This window comes from Chelonoidis abingdonii, chromosome 1, assembly GCF_003597395.2.
Source record: "Chelonoidis abingdonii isolate Lonesome George chromosome 1, CheloAbing_2.0, whole genome shotgun sequence".
Classification (NCBI taxonomy): domain Eukaryota; kingdom Metazoa; phylum Chordata; order Testudines; family Testudinidae; genus Chelonoidis; species Chelonoidis abingdonii.
The window spans coordinates 28,797,563-28,815,284 of record NC_133769.1 but is presented as its reverse complement, the minus strand read 5'-3'; the positions used below and the strand labels follow the sequence as shown (position 1 = coordinate 28,815,284).

Below are 17,722 nucleotides of genomic sequence, written 5' to 3'. Positions count from 1 at the left end.
CTCTGTGTCCACACTTGCAAAGCACAGCCAGCGCTGCAACTCCCTGGCTGCAACGCTGGCTGTACACCTGGTCTGCTTGGGGTGTAGCGATTCCAGCGCTGGTGATGCAGCGCTGCTCCTCAAGTGTGCCTCCAAAAGCGCTTTTATGGCCCTTTTTTTTTTTTTCCCAAGGGGGGTTTTTTTTATTCTAACAGAGTATCCCAGGATTCCTAGTCCACAACAACCGGAAGAATGGCAGAACTACGAGCTCCTCGCGCTACTTATCTACAAACACAGCTGCTCTTTGCTCCAGCGAGCGAGCGGGCAGGGGAATTGCTTTGGAATGTTCACAGCTTTTGTTGAGGAGAGAGGGGAGGGGGAGTCCGTGTAGCAGTGCTTGTGTTGAAGACTATTTAGGAATGCATAATTTGCATTAGTGAATAAGAGAGGGGTGGGGAAGGGTCAACACTTTAAATGATGAAGGTAGATGCTGTGTATCTTCCATCCTTAGAACTTGCAAGGCAGGGAGCTGAGAAGTTGTCAGCTCCAAATCACTCTCTGTCTCCCCCGTTCCCTGTCACACTCCACCCCCCCCCTCTGTTTTGAAAAGCATGTTGCAGCCACTTGAACGCTGGGATAGCTGCCCACAATACACCACTCCCAACAGCGCTGCAAATGTGGCCACACTGCAGCGCTGGTAGCTATCAGTGTGGCCACACTGCAGCACTTTCCCTACACAGCTGTACGAAGACAGCTGTAACTCCCAGCGCTGTACAAATGTAAGTGTAGCCATACCCTAAGTGACAAAGTGGTTTTCTTTACTCTATGCATCTCTTGAGTAAAGGCCACACAGAATTCATGACATCTTCCTTTACCAGCAGTAGAGAGTTCTGAAACAGCTCTTAAAATGTTTCAAGTAGACAGACTGCAATTATTAATGGCCTCTTGCAAAATCAAGCAAGATGCTTCAAAGTAAACAAGATGGAAAGAATCTAGAAGCCCTTGGATTTGGCTGAATCGAATGCAGAAAATGAGGGAAGATGTAAATGAAAGGAATAAGGGTGTAACTGAGATTTTAGTCAAAAGATTGACAAGGACAGCTAAAAAGAATGGAAGATCAGCAACACAACCAGAACATTAGGATTTGCAGAGTTGAATGTGAAGAGGAAGACAATGACACTAACAAGTGTACAGAGAAGTTTCTTCCAAAATTTAGATATCAAATTGGTATAGTCAATGAACAAATATATCTGCTGAGACCTTGCTGGTGATATTATAATACAACTTTTCAAAGTAGAGATAAGAACAGGTCTTTACTGAAGGCTGAAAACAAAAATTGAGTTGTTTGGGCTTGATGTGAGTTCTTAACATGTCTGGATTTAAAACAATTACACAGTTTGTCAGACTTCCTGAGCATTAATGTCTTCATCAGCTCCAGCTCCCTCTGAGTTCTGCAGTGTGAAAATATATATTTTCTGGAGCACAGACGTAGCGCCTACAATGCTGAGAAAATGTTAGGGAGAGATTGGTGTATAGGAGATAGTTAATGTTCAGTTTGATGAATGCATGTGACTTTAAAATTATTTTTTTCTTTTATTTGCTTAGAGGTTGTGGTAGATGTACATTTACATAAACCTTCTGCTGTTTTTCCTAGTTAGATATTAGTGCACATGCCTGCTGGTTAAAGAGCAACTGAATACTAAACTCCATTTGATATTTTTCTCAACGATGTAAGTAATGCTTTTATACGTATACATGTGGTTTGTGTGGACACAGCCCTATATATAAAATAATTCTAAATAAAAAAAAGTCAATTGTAATGCAAGTTTAAGAGCCTGTTTCAACAACCCTCAGATTCATAGTTCCACTTCAATCCATGGCAATACTCATGTTACTAGAGATTGTTGAATCTGGTTGTGAGGCTGGGAAATTAAGCATAACATTTGGGAAATTAAAAAGATGAGGTTCCTATAGCAATTTAAGCTCTGCTTTGTTGCGCATGTACTGTCGCTTTGTTTGACACACATTTAACAAATTAAAAAGTAATATGCATTTTTGAGGTACACATTAGCAAACCTAGGAACAGACAATGCTATGTGTGGCAGAGCTATTTTGCTGTGGGAAATTTACCTCTTGTACATTAAGAATTAATGTATAATTCATGTGAATTTACATTTAAATTTCCTTTAAAAATGTTTCAGAATCTCTTCTAGTTCTGTGAAAGGAGATTGTTGAGTTTCTTTAGCATTAAAGGATCTGTTGCTTCAATATCACAGAAGAAACCTCAACCACTCCTCAATTTAGAATCTGATCCTGGAATCACTTAGGCACGTGAATAACTTTATGGCCATGGCAATATCACTAAACTTAGTGATACTACTTCTATGTCTAAGTGTTTGCAGGATTGGCACCGTCATTCGTAAGCTATTCAGAACAATGATAGTGTTCTTGATATGTGTTTATATTGTACCTAGTACAATGGGGTCCTGATCCTGATTGGTGCTGTTTTAATATAAAAACTACATAATAATAATGGGTCTGGGAAGAAAATTTGACCAGCCTCCTAACAGCCAAACCTATTTAAGTGCAAATAAAGTTGAAACTTTTTTTACAGTAAGAAAACTTCATGCTCAATTTAAATTGCTCAAAAATCTCCTTTTCAAAAAAGGTTTTTTATATACTTTTATTTTGAAAAATGTTTAGAAGAGTGTCTCTTGTTAAAAGAAAGGATTTATCTGTATTAAGAGAGCTACCTAAGGACCCCTATCAAGGAGCAGACCCTCATTGTGTTAGACATCTGTATAAATGCATATTAAAAAGAGATAGTATGTTCCCCCAGCCTAGAAATGGGAGAAAAATTAGACTAGAGTTTATCATCCTTTGTCCTTTCTAGGTATCTGAAGGTATTAAAAAAAATCAAGTAGATGTGGACATTTAGATTGACACAAAGCAGATAAAATGTCACTTATAGATTCATAGATTATTAGGGTTGGAAGGGACCTCAGTAGATCATCTAGTACAACCCCCTGCTCAAACAGGACCAATCCCCAAATGGCCTCCTCAAGGATTAAACTCATAACCCTGGCTTTAGCAGGCCAGTGCTCGAACCACTGAGCTATCGCTCCCCCACTTGTTATGAAAATTAGTTTTATTTAATGTTATAATTAGTTCTTAGAGTAACCTCTGCATAGTCCGCTTTGCATCAAGCGATGGAGTTTTTCTAGCCAGCAGTGTTAATTGAAGATATGATAGTGAGATATGTCTGTATCAGATTATAATCTACATTTTGTATTATGAGTTGACTCTCATGTCTAACCTTGCCCAAGACAAGGTCGTTGTAAGGCAGAGGTTCTCAAACTTGGTTCATGGCTTGTTCAGGGTAAACCCTTGGCAGGCCGCGAGACACTTTGTTTACCTGAGCGTCCGCAGGTACGCCTGCTCGCAGCTCCCAGTGGCCGGGAATGGCAAACCGCAGCAACTGGGCGCTGCGAGTGTCCATACCTGAGGACGCTCAGGTAAACAAAGCATCTCACGGCCCTCCAGGAGCTTGCCTTGAACAAGCCGCAAACCGAGTTTGGGAACCCCTGTTGTAATGCATTCCAGACAGGTGGCCTGCCCAGAAAAGAAGTTTGACACCTTGTTGAAGCTACCACAGAGTAGTCTGGAGCCACTAACTTTGATTGTCCCTCAAATGCTGGCCCAGCCCCATGGGGCAAGGAATTTTAGATGTCAGCATAGCTGCAGTTGCTTAGCCTGGACATATGGCAGAAGAAGGGTGCTGTTCTGAGCAGGGGTGGGCAGATCATCACCAGATGTAAGCAGGACTGAATGAAGAGAAAGGGCAGGAGGGATTCTGTGCAGCCTGAGTCAAGTTTTGGAGCTTACACAGAACTCTTTATCAGGTCTGGGAAATTTACTCAGTGTCACAAGCTAAATACATGATGGAACAGATTGTTTAGCATAAGTAGTTAACACATATTTCAAGGGACCATTCAAAGTGAAGTGGCCCATTAACACCCTTCCATTCAGATGGAGGAAACATGGAGGAAAGGAGCTGGGGGGTTGTTAGTGGATTATAGATTGTTGTAATAAGCCATAAATCCAGTGTCTCTATTCGGTCTGCATAAGGGGGGCGTCTCATGACTAATATTTTATAAAGCTCTCTATCTCTCAAGTGCTTTATAAGAGTAAAATTTCTGTTGGTTAAGAAATTCCTTTGCTAAGCCTATAATCCTGGCTTTCCTGCCACCTTGTTACCAGAGGGCTTTAACTAGAATCCCAGAGTGTCCACAGCTAGGTGGATCTCTACAGTAGTGTATGTGAGGCCTTGGCTACACTGGCGCTTTACAGCGCTGCAACTTTCTCGTTCAGGGGTGTGAAAAAAACACCCCCCTGAGCACTGCAAGATACAGCGTTGTAAAGCGTCAGTGTAAACAGTGCCGCAGCGCTGGGAGCGCGGCTCCCAGCACTGCAAGCTAAACCCCACGAGGATGTGGAGTACGTGCAGTGCTGGGAGAGCTCTCTCCCAGCACTGGCGCTGCGACCACACTCACCTTTGAAGTTTCAAGTGTAGCCATACCCTAAGTGACCGAAGGCACTTGGGAAAGTGAAAGTACTAGTTTTAAGGTGTATGGTGGCTGGACTGCAGAGTCCCATGTCCCAAGGAAAGGCTCAGACAAGAAGCCTTAACTAGAACTGTTCAAATAACCAATGTTTCAATTTGATGACTGAACCAAAAAATTGAAAAAACTTGTTTCAGGTCAACCCAAAACAAAAATTGAATTTTCCAACAAACTGAAAAAAATTTGTTTTTGAGTCAAAGGAAAGAGTGCGGAGGGTTCAGGACAATTGACTCTGATGAGCCATTTACTTAAAAGTGCTATTAAAGTCAGCCTTAGCTGAAGTGACTCCACACCCACTCAAGTGGCAATAGGATCCTATGATCCATCTGAATCAATGTAGTTCAATGGCAAGATCCAGAATTGTTAACTTGAGTAAACCACTTGGAAAAGTTTCTTTGTGCTCAGTATCAACAATGCTGAAATCCCCTGATTTGCTCAGGACAACTGGATCCAATGCCAGCATGGTCCATAGTCTCTATACTACCACTTGATAAAGGAGTTTTAGACCTACATCATTTTCACTAAGGTTCCCTGATTTATCACAGAGACAAGAGAATCTCACTGTGATACAGCATGGCCAGAGGGCAGCAGGAGAGTGTTAGCAGGGAGCCTTATTCCCTGCAAGGGGAGGAAGGTTTGCTATAGATTAACTAGAGCACCTGAAGCCAATTAGAGCACCAGCAGTCAGTCATGTGATAAAAACCGCTGCTTCAGTTAGACAGTGTGGGAGTTGGAGCAGGAAGGTTTGGTTGGAGTAGAGAGCAATTTTGAAGAGAGACCAAAAGGAAAGTTTGGAGGAGTACTGCGGTGGGCTGAGAAATCCAAAAAAAACCCCTAGGTAAGGGGCACCTGGCTTATGTAGAAGGAGGGCAAGAAGCCCCTTCACAAGCTGAAGGGCAGGAGAGAGAAGTAGTCCAGGGGAAGGAACCGCTAGTTCAAGTGGTTCACCACAAACCTCAAGGCCCCTGGGTTGGGACTTGGAGAAGAGGGCAGGCCCAGGTCCCTCCCTCTCCACTCCCCTCCTCAAGGACACTAGTGGGGTAATTAAAATACCAATTCAGAGGCAAGCAATGGCCCCCTGAACTTTCTCCAAAGAAGAGAAAGCACGAGACCCAGCATAACAGTACCGGCAATTTGCCACACTCACATTGTGATATTTTATGTCTAACATAACTGGCTCATATGCTATATTGTCTGAGTATAGTTTTGAGAACATAGATCCACAGACTATTTTCTCTTGTAGGTGTAACTAGAGTTCTCTGATTCTTTGGGATTTGCTGAGTTAGCAACCCTAAAAAATCTAGGTCGTCTATCCTACTGTCATTTAAATACTACTGCAAAGTGTTATCTACCAATGGTTTACTCCAAGAGCCTGAAGCTGTAGACATTCCCTTTCTGGGAGTCCCTCCAGATAAAATCAGTAGCATAGTTCAGGTTTTCCAAAAGTTCTGTCTAGGACCTGGAATAACCTCAGTGGGCTTAGGGAACCCAGACGAAGGTTTTCAAACCCAGCATCCCTTGAGTGCTAAACAGCATTCCTACTAAATTCTCATAAACATGTGCCCAGGCCCAGATTGAGAGAACTCCATTCTCTACTGATTCTCATTCAGAGCCTCACTACTTGTTGGCTCTGCAAATGGCTGAAATGTCTAGCCTAAGGCTAAAACTCCAGTTTTAAAAATGTCTAAGTCTATGATAAGGCATCAGGCATCTAAACATGGGCATCAGTATTTTGTTTCTGAAGTCATGTGTGATGGGTAAGTGTCACAGGACCTAGAGTCAGAAGGGAAGACTACCTGAAAAGACATGCAGACAGATTGTCCGGTGGGACTTTACTCTGGAAGGGGAGAACTATATAGCACCTGACCAGACAACCGAGTCACAAAGAGGGAGCACCCCACATCCCAAAGAGAGTGGCCACTGGACAAGCAACCACCAGGAGGGGGTGCCAGACAGGACAAGAGCTAATTCCCAGACATAGTCACAAGGAGACACATCTGCAGAACACCTTCACATCAGGTCATAAAAAGCTTCTGCTCCACTGTCATCTGCCAGTGAAGGATCAGTGAATCTGCAGACTATTTTTATGTGAAATCAATTGCACAGTGATATCCCTCAATATAGCACGGAACAATAATAAATAAATAAGTACTTTTTGCAGCCACTTCTGAGACCACATTGTCTTAGCACTGAAGTTCTTGGTTCCAGTCAGATTCGGCCCAGATTGATCTCACATTAGGGTTCTGCAATTGAAAACTGTTTTTCTGCCCTACAAGACTTCCTTTGATCAAGTGCAGAGACTGGTCTGTCAAAAAAACAGGTCCCTCACTTAGGACTTGGTCTTGCAGTATGTACTATTTAAAGGGAGCATGCCCAGGTTAGGCCTCTTTGGATACATCTGTGCTGGAATAAAAGACCCATTGGCTGCCCATGTCAGCTGATTGGGCTCTTAAGGCTTGGGCTGAGGGCTTGTTGTGTAGGTGTTCAGGCTTGAGCAGCCCCTCAGCCCAAGCCACACAAGCCTGAGTCAGCTGACCCAGGCCAGCCGCAAGTGTTTAATTGTTGTGTAGACATACCTTTTTTGGTATGTCTACGTTGCAATGTAAGTCCAGGTTCGGCTGACTCAGGGTTAGAGAACCCAGGGCTTGAGCATCTATGCTGATCGTTAACCCTACGTTTAAGAATTTCCTAACCCAGGCTCAAATCTGGGGCTCTGGTTTCCACATAACAGAATGTAGATCCAAGTCAAACTAACCATATCCCAGACTCCCATTGCATCCTCTTGAAACGTGGCCATACTAGTCCTTTGATCATGGTGCACTTCAAGAAAACTTAACCATCCAACCACACATTATAGGAAATTCGAATAGCCTGCCAACACATCCTGCTGAGCAGTCATTTTGCTCTGTGTGCTCCCAGCTATCAGAGCCAGCAATGTGGCAGAGGAGCCCTTTGAAGACCTTCTCTTGTGTGGACTTTCACTCCTGTGTCAGGAAACAGGCAGAGCTTCTGTGTGACACTGGTGGACATGTCGGCGGTGTTTTCTGACACACCAAAGGCAACTGATAGTTTTTGATGGAGGAGGACACAGACATGGCAGACTTGAAGTGGCTGATGCTCATGACACTTGGCACAGCTGTTGATGCCCCCTACCTAACCTGGCACTTCTGAAGCAGGGCCACGAACACAGACTGATGGGATCACATCATCCTACAGATCTGGGATGACCGGCAGTGGGTCCAGAGCTTTCGCATGAAAAAAGCTACATTTTTGGAGCTTTGTGAGCAGCTTGCCCCAATCCTCCAGTGTAAAGATACACAGATGAGGGTGGCCTTCTCGATCCAAAAGCAGATTGCCATAACCGTCTGGAAGCTGGCTAGCCCAAGCTGCTACAGGTCCATTGCCAACCAGTTTGATGTTGGAAAGTCAACTGTAGGCAATGTGATGATGGAAGTTTCTGAGACAGTCAGGCATGTGGTGTATCCTAAAGTAACAGGCATCAAAGATATTCTTAAAGTAACTTCTGGCTTGGAGAAAATAGGTTTCCAAACTGCACCTGGGCTATTTATGAGACGCATGTGCCCATATTTTGCTGCCTTCAAGGAACACTCGGATACATAAACCAAAAAAGGCGCTGCTCCATTGTTCTGCAGGCCTTTGTGGACCCCAGAGGTAAATTTGTGAATGTCGGCATGGATTGCACTGGGAAAGTTCATACTAGAGTTTTTCATTGTTTGGGAGTTCTGTTTCCAGGCTGGGACACTATTCCCACCAAATGACATTATCATAAACGAGCTACTGTCCCCACTATTATTCTGGAGGACTCTTCATACCCCCCTTTTGCCTTGGCTTATGAAACTGTACCCTGATTTCAGAGGCCTTGACAAAAGATGTTTTAATTACACTCTGAGCAGATGTAGAATGGTTGTTGAATGTGCTTTAGGCCAATTGAAATCATGTTGGAGATGTCTACAGACCTGTTTGCATGCCAGTGTCATCAAGGCTCTCCGCACTACTGTGCTTGCTGTGCTCTTCACAATCTTTATGAAACAAGAGGGGAGCCATTTCCTTCTGAATGGATCTATAACAGCGGGTCCGCTGAATCAGTACACTCAGCCAGAAAGAGCACCTACCACAACTGGAGCTGGATGCACACCCAGACAACAGAAGTCAGGAATACTTTGTGTTCCCGCATTATGGACTTGCATGGTCCAATGAAAGAGGGAGACTTGTACCTTTATGAGTGTGCTGGGGTGGGGGTGGGGAATGGGCCTCATTGTGTGGGGCATTTTCAGTGCTTGGGAAGGGTGTGATTTATGAATGACATGACTACTTAGCCCACTCTCTTTGATGATTCACAGTATGGACTGATGTAAGGAAGTGATTGAAGTATGGATTGATATAGACAACTGTATCTGTGAATAGTGTTTGCATACTAATTCCTAATTTTTCCCTTCTCATTTATTTTCCTTTATTATTTCAGATAGACACTGTATGATGTGATGCAGTGATAGCAATACTTTCTTGATAAAATAAAAAGCTTATTAATAAACTTGTATTAGGGAAGTACAACATTAACCCATTTCCTCACCAAAACACCAGTAACAATAGAACCTTAAAAACCAAACAGTGCAAACAGTGGAACCATGTATGAGACAGAACCCCCTGTTCTTGCATATTCCCTGCCCTGCCCCCTTGTTCTCCTTTCCCTTCTTTCCCCATTTGCTGTTCATTTGGTGCCAGGGAAGAGGGATGGAAGCATCCATAGGGGAGGTGGTCAATATGGAGGGCAGCATGGAGCAAAGCTGCCCTACCAAGCCACTCATGGGGGGCTGATTGCATGGGCCACCCAGCCATGGAGTTTTCCAAGCTGTTTCTAGACTATATCACATGGTACCACATGAGGGACTCAGGCTGTGGTGTGGGTGATGCAGCAAGAGCTGCTACTTTTGTGGCCGTTAGTGATATCAGCCACAGTTCTCTCTGCTGAGCTCTGTCCTTCTCCTTTAGCCACCATTCCTGTTCCAGGAACTGAGAAGCAAGTGCCTACTCCCACACTGATATCCTGTCCTCAAGCTGTTCAGCCAGCCTGAGCCTTCGTGCTGGCCTCTTGCCATGCCTTTCCTCTAGCCGTAAGTCAATCTGTCTTTGTGACTCGGCCTACTTGTTGGCCCTGTTCAGAACTTCAACCATAAATTGATCACAGAAACAATTCCTCTTGGAAAGGTCCATGAAGATATAGTGACCCAAGTTCTGCTGCAGTGTGGGTGAGCTGTGGATGTACAGCAGCCAGTAGAGGTCAAGGGGCCCATAATAGTACAAGACACAGAGGGCTACTGTCTCAATAGCTCAGTGCAGAAGCACAGAAAAAGTCCTTGTGGAATTCCAAGGTCTTAAAATAATACTTTTCCAAACTGAACCTCAGTATATTATGAGAGGGATGCTTCAGATCACAGATCTCTGGACATGTCTGGGTTAATCGCAGCAAAAGAAGTCCAGAGACCATACTAAGTTAAAATTTTAAAGTTGTTTTGTGTTTTCTAGAAATTGCAGCACTACTTGGGTTGGGGGACATTTTGGAGGACATAAGTTGTTGTGGTGCCTACTGGCAAAGGGAGATGTTATTCCAACCTGCTGATGGGAAACCTGCAGTGTGTGCAAGCGAAGTATTCAAATGTATAGTGACTGAACAGAAAATCTGAGTGAAGTGGGCTGGTCAGTTACCCTCCCCTGAAATGTGACTCCCTATCTGGAGTTCCTGCTTCAGGAATAGTTTGCAGCTATCACCCTCCAATTTGGGTTAGAATTCATGAGGGAATCAACAGGATGATATGTTAGTTTTCGTGTGGCCTGTCCTGTTATGGCTACATACAAACATACAGAACTCCATGACTATCCCCTTACTCCCCCTCTCCCTCTGCCACATTTGTGGAAAAAAATTCTAATCTCGGTCAAATTTGGCACAAATGATATTGTCACCTACATGGACTACTTCTAACTGAAATGGACTAGATTTGTAAATGAAAAACATTTTCACCTTCATTCCCTTTCCCCCTCCCATTTACTCTTTCTAGGCAGCTTGTTACACCATTGAGTGGTTCCAGAGCTGCGTATTTCCAGGCATGGCAATGGAAGGTTATTGTTTTTAAGAAACAGGAATGCCCTAGCAAAAATCTGTACCTTCTCAAGTAAGGATTCACTTTCAAGGCATTTTTATTGTTTGTGTTTCTCAGTCACCATTTTGAACTACATGTGATGAAGGAAGCCAAGCCACTGGTACCATATAGTACTCCACTAGCAAATACATGCTGCTAGCTAGGGCCTCTAACAACTTTTTAATTGGTTCATAAAACAGAAATCCCTCCCATTATTATTATGAGACTTTAAAATGGAGCCGGAAACTTATCAGCTTCTGTCCCTTTCATGTGTGCTACAAGCTCTGTGACAGGCTGTTCCGTGGGAAAGGGCATCAAACAGCTCCTTCAAATACAGTCTCTGGGTGTGCTCCTGCTGTTCCTGCTCCAAAGCCTCCTCTGAGGCTGGTTTCAGCAACAGTTTCACTTCACTGTCCTAGCTCAGCGCCTCCTGCTGGTTCCCATCAGTCCCCATGCTGGATTCTGGGACCAGCAGGTCACCATCCTGGCTGACTAGATCATCATGCACCTGTGTTGGCACTGTGCTTGGTGCAGTGCCCAGCACCCAGTCAAACTCATCATAAAATGGGCATAATGTCAGCAAGTTGCCTGAGGTGCAGTTCTGGTCACTTAATCCACTCCCTGCACTGGTCGGGTAAATTTGCAATGCTGCCAGTTTCTTTGCGGTTTGCTGGTATGCATGGTCATTTCTGGTATTTTCACTAAAGTCCACTGTTTTGCTGGCTTCGCACCAGGAATTTACCAAAACCTGGCTGTGCTCCAGTCACCATGAAGCAGCATGCTTCGCAAAATGCTTGTCCTGTTCAGTCTCCATTACAAACAGAGAATTGCACCATGAGGAGCTGAATCTGTTTCCTGGGAGTTGACTGGAGATTCTTGGAATAGAGAGGACAGAGGAAGTTGGTTTATGGGATACTTTTGGCGAATTCCCAGGATCCGAGTCGGGGGCTGTGTCAGCACTGCAAAGGAGTAAGACTTGAATCCTGGGTCCCAGCTTGACTTGCACTCAAAATCTCCAACCCTCCAGGATCCTGGGTCTGAGCCCAAATCTGAGAGATTTGTGTGTAGACAGAAGGTGGGTGTGGGCTCAACCCTTAGTCCAAAACTGGGCTTACCTTGCAGTTTAGACCAACCCTTTATTATCAAGGAGAATACTCATTATCTCCATTTCTGCTGGAAGGTGACTTCAGAGTAAAACAAGACCCTGCATCATTGAAAAACTTCCTTTTTCAGACTAAAATAGGGAATTCTTCTCTGTTCCTTCTGAAACTATTGGTTCAGGAGATTTGTCTGCAGATTGGTTGAGACACATCCAAGATGTTGTCGTAGGTATAAGTGGATCGGCAGTAGGCGCTCAGAATGCAAGTCAGTACACCTCCACTGTCTGCTATTGAATTTATCTGCTCAAAATGAGGTTCAGTGGATGAAAAATATCTGTTGTGCAATGCTTCCTTCTGCTGCTGGTCAGAAGGGAACTGTGCAGTCTCCAATATGGGGACCTGGCCATTGCTACCTCCCTACAAAGAGCTCTGTTGCCGCAGAAGCTGGCTGACTTGTATCTTTTCATTGATTTTTAGCAGTGACAGCATCATTGTGGCATCTGAGCACTTACAAGGGGGGAAAAAACACAAACAAATTTAATAGCAGAACAGCGTTGGCCTATGTGTTTGTAGAGCACCTGGAATAATGGGGTCCTGATCCTGACTGGGGCTTCTGATGCTATTGTGTCATATGAAAATAACAAAATCCCCAGAACTTAACGTTTGAGCCACCAGATATGTCTCACACTACTCCAAGAAGTTAATCAAATATAACAATTGATCTTTTATAGGGACATAGAAACTCTGCATATTAGCTTCTTTGAAATCACCCAACTATATGGTTAACATTTATTTTATGTTTGCTGTTCACTTTGAGGCAAATACTGACGTGCTTGCTCAGTTTTCTGTTCTGACGCAGGCGAACTCCCATTGAAGGCATTGTGGGCTTGCCTGAATAATAACAGTGAAAACCTGAGCAAGGACCTCAGAATTAAAACCCTAATATATTACTCGGTGAGGTGGAAAAGAATGGGTTAAAAACAGTATGGGAATGTGCATCATATAACATGTCTCTTGTTTACTTCTATCTTTGTACTCAATGTTGTCAGAATAGCTCAGGGTATAGTATTTTAGGTTAATTGCAGATCCAGTAGGGGGAGCTCGCAGCATTGTTTTGTCAGCTTTAAAATGTCTCTCTTTCATAGGTGATTGAAGTAGATTTTTTAAAAATCTAGAACCTGAAGAGTATTTTGCAACAGATTGGAGGAGACACATACTCTCCTTTATTCTGGGCACACGATTCTCATTGTCATTAATGGGAAAATCCTGCCCATAGGTGAACAGGAGACTGTCGCAGAATATTTTAAAATTGGATCCAAATTTGGGCCTAAATTGTCTGAGAGTCTCTCTGCTGTTTGCCCTCTGGTGACTAGAAAGAGTGGCATTAGAATGAAGAGGTCTGGAATGTTTCAGTTGTCCACGTGTGCTTGAATCCTGTTAGCTTTGGCTCTTTTGCTCAGTGTAACAGTTAAAACAACCTCTTACTGAATGGAGAATGATGTTGGTATAATACATGTGTTAAGACAAAGATCTCTAGGGCTATAGAAATCTGCAGTGTCTAAATGGAACGCAGTGAGGACAACAGATCCTCACGTGCAATCCATGTGTATGAAAAAAACCTGTCCTTTCAGTAAGGATTCATATAAATGCCATACTCAGTGCTGTGAAAATCAAAAAAATGCCTTTGAAAGAGTCAGTAACATAATAGCAGGACCTCTTGAGGAAAGATCTAGGATCTTTCTAGGTTCCTTTATGCCAGGTAAAGGGTCTCTCTAAGCCATTGATATAGCCAGAGCAAAAACTGAGGAAGACAGATGTAGGCTATCTTTTTAGGACCCCCTCCCAAGCATAGCACCTTGGAGATTCTGAGCAGTTCTGCAGTTGGGGAGAGAATTCCATAACTTAGGCCCATGTTCTCAACCTGCAGCCTGAGGGCGGCTTGCAACCCAATCATCACACAGCTGTAGTAGCCCATGTGACACTCTAAGGGCCATATAGGTAGTATGTAGTGTGGATGCGGCCCACATAACACACGAGGCGCACAATAGTAAATAGGTTGAGGACCTCAGACTTAGACTCTCCAGGGCTGTCTAAGGTGTGCTAGGTACTGCTTCATCCACCAGAACTGCCTAGAATCAGGAGAGTGTAAAAGTGGCTTAAAGCTACTCATTCCTCTCTTCCCTCTAGTTGTGAATTTGTGCTGTGCCTCTTAGAGTATCTCTTCACTGCAAGTGAAGGTATGTTTGTAGCATGGAAAGACATGTGAATGCTAGCTTTAATTTAGCTAGAATAGGTAACAGTATGTAGACATGATAGTATGGGCTAGCAACCCGAGTAGAAACCTAAAGTCTCCATCAGGCTTGTACTCAGCCTGTTACCCCAAGAACAAGCCTGTGCCACCATATCTTCACTACTACTGTTATCTGCACAAACCAGATGAAAGCTAGCATGGAGATGCAGAAACAAACAGACCTTTACTTTACAAAGAAGACATATCCTTAAGGGTGCACACCATAGAATCTCACCACCATTATTTTCCTGGGGTAACAGTTTTCATGAAGATTGCAATCCTTTCTTTAAACTGGTCTCAGTAGCTCAGTAGTTCATAATGTTGTGAGTGAACTAATGCAAAACAGATGACTTTGTATATGACATAGAATTCCAGAGAAGACGGCAGATCAGTGGTCCATTGCTTTATACAATATTAGCTGTGAAAATAATATATTTAATTCTTTTAAAAAATGAGATTAGTTACAGTCTCAAATCAGGAAATGCCCCAGGTGATACTGCATGTTTAACCTTAACTTTGACCCCTGGTGTCTGCACTCTAATTGTCTTTCGCTCGGTGATCATATTATTGCTCAAATACAATAATATACTTTTTTCCTACCACCTTAGGGCTTGTCTTCACAGTGCCTTAGTCTTCACTGGCAAGGATGTAAATTCTGATGTTCACCAGCATGTCGGACATTGCCTGGCCTGTGTGGTCCCTGCTGGCACACACTAAAAGTTCGATAGTGCACTTCAGTGTAGTTTGGTTTCTTCAATCAAGCAGACAAAGATATAACAAGATCCAATGGCTAGAAGTTGAAATGAAGCAAAATCAGGCTGGAAAAGGCACAAAGCTGGGGAAGGAAGGTTGAAATTTATGACTTGGACGACAAAAGACAGAGTACGTGAGATGCTTCATTGAGACAGACAATGAGACGCCAATAAAACTAGATGGTATAGAATTAAAGTCTGTACAATTTAAATATTTCAGTTCAGTGTTAAGCTGTGATAGGGATGTGGATGTTAGGAGTCATATGAAGCGCACTTGGTGCAAATGGAAGGAGTTGACAGGAATCCTCTTCAATAAGAATATGCCAAGTAAACTAAAGAACAAAGCGTGTAATACTATGATTAAGACAGCCATGATGTATGAGTTGGAATGCTGGCCAAAAAGGAAGAGAGAACCATTGCTTTATACTGTTGAAATAATAATAGTCAAGAGGAAGCTGGGTAAGATGAGAGCTGGCAGGCTACTCAGTGAAATAGTTTGAGCCATGATGCAGATACCCCTCAAGGAAAAGCTGAGGGAGCATCAGCTAAGGTGGTTGGGTCACATGAGAAGACGAGATGCGAGATATGTTGGTCAAAGAGTATGTGATCTAGTGACCACAGGACAAAGACCACAAGGAAGGCCCAGAAGAAGATGGTTTGAATCACTGAAGGAGGACAGAAAGAAGGATAGTGTCTGATTGGAAAACACACTCGACGGCAGTGCTTGGAGACAAAGAACAAGAGCCGCCAACCCCAACTAGCAGGACAAGGCAAAGGCAAAGAACAAGAACAACAGTGAAATTTAATATAGCAACAATCTACGCTGAGGAAAGTGTCTTGGACTGTATTTGGTCAAACTTTAGCAAAGTTGAATCTTGGGTAGAATTCTATGTTTGCTTAATGGTTTCAGTTCTTAACTGTTGCAGACAGTCATCCTAGCTGTAATATAGCTGTTTTCTCCTTATTTCCTGTCTGCTACCATAAATTTGAGTTGGAGATTTAGTTGTCACAAGAGGAGGAGGAAACCTTTTATCACTTTCCCTTTCCTGTTTCTGTTGGAGGTCTCATTGGAGAACCTGAGAACTGGGAACTTTTTCAATGCTATACTGATGGAATTTGTTGAATGTTTAGCAGAGATCTTTCATCTGAATTGTTCAGCAGGTGTTAGAATTAAGTTAAAATTAAATTTTTCCCTTTTATATTCTCAAATTTCACTTTTTTAGTACTTGTAATATCATAATCCTACTAGTTCTCTATTCATCCATAGTTTTACAAGAAAAAGAAACAGATGAAACAGTTTGATTCCTTTTATGTGTTGTTGTTCTGTTTGCAGAAGCATCTAAAATGTGCTAGACTCTAAATACAAAGAAGAAATAGTTCCTGCCCCAAAAAACATTAAAAAAAAAAGCAATAATCCTCCCCTCCTCCTTCCAGGAGCTCCTGTAAGGTCCAAGGGTATGTCTGTGCTGCAGTCAAAGGTGTGATTGCAAGCGTGGCTTCATATACCTGCACTAGCTTTCATCTAGCTAGCATGGTTAAAAATAGCTGAAAAGACATGGTGGCACAGGCTTTAGCACAGGCTGGCAATGCAAGTATGTACCCACAGTCTTCAGAGTGTTTGTACAGCCCATGCTGAAGTCTGCACCGTGGCATCTTCTTCATATTTAGCTGTACTAGAGAAAGTTAGGTAGTGTGGGTACACCAACTCATGTTGCTCTCGCACCTTCAATTGCATTGTGGGTATAACTGTGAATTAGAAATTCCATAATCCCCTATGACCTGAACAGGGATGTATCTTGACAAACCTGCAGTTACAGGTAAGTAACCTCCTCTTCCTAATTAAACTTCACATCCCCCTTTGTGGGGAGGTAAATAAGTGTGTGTATCCCCATATCACAGATGAGAAAACAAGGGTTAAGGGACTGCCCCAGCATCAAACAGCAAATACCCATCACACCAAAGCTAGGTCTTCTGGCTCACCAGCTGAGTGCGTTCCATTGCCACTTATGCAAGTCACTCACCCTTTGTGTGTTTGTTTGTTTGCCTGTCTCTCAAATGAGCTTGTTAAAAATGCTTTGCACTTTCATCTTTAAAAATCAAAGCACTTGCCAAAAGGGGTAAGCAAGCATGAGCAATCCCATTTTACAGACAGCATAATTAAGCACATTGATTTGAAGCGATTTTTCTGTCATTACAGGAGCTGTCCTTATCTTTCTTTTCATTTTGTTGTTGACACTTTTGTTGAGTATTATTACTGTTGTATTTCTGTCATCTCTGGTCTTTTTAGATGAACTAAATAGCATCATATAAAGTATCATAAATGAATTGCACCAGGTTGATCCAACAAAAGATTTTGCATTTCAAGTTATCAAAAGCTACTCTTCCTTGTACATAGAGATACATCACTAATGTTATTGCCTCTGAGTATACAACGGTTTGCCAATAAAAACACCCCCAAAATTTGAGGAGGAAAATGTATGCAAGTTCCCTAATTCCTGTCAATAAAGCCCTGCAAGAAAAACTTGTAATTAAACTTGACCTTGTGCAAGAGTAAGGTTTGATTAATCATGGTGTGCTACTATTAACATAGTAAAATGGGAAGGAAAAGGGACTAGGTTGTCCACAACCTTCAGACCAATCTATCTCTAATTACCTATCTACTTTTAATAAATAGACGCTTCAGGTGAACTGTAATGAAATAAGAAGTGATGGAATGGATAAGACGGAGTCTGTCTGGGTAAAAATCACGCTGGGTAAAAAAGCTACTAGAGCTTCCCCTGAGATAGTGCTTGGGGTGTGCTACAGACCGCCGGGATCTGATTTG

At 42.9% G+C, this 17,722-nt stretch overlaps 1 protein-coding gene and 1 long non-coding RNA gene across 9 annotated transcripts in view; both read left to right on the top strand.

Moving 5' to 3' along the window:
* Window positions 1-17,722, top strand: part of ATXN7L1 (ataxin 7 like 1) — a 197,486-nt gene that overhangs the window by 93,503 nt on the left and 86,261 nt on the right. The window lies entirely within an intron of this gene.
* LOC116828848 (uncharacterized) lies at window positions 1,605-14,830 on the top strand. The gene is made up of 3 exons (XR_004374620.2): window positions 1,605-1,709; window positions 9,612-9,733; window positions 14,755-14,830. It is a non-coding gene; the product is annotated as an uncharacterized LOC116828848 (long non-coding RNA).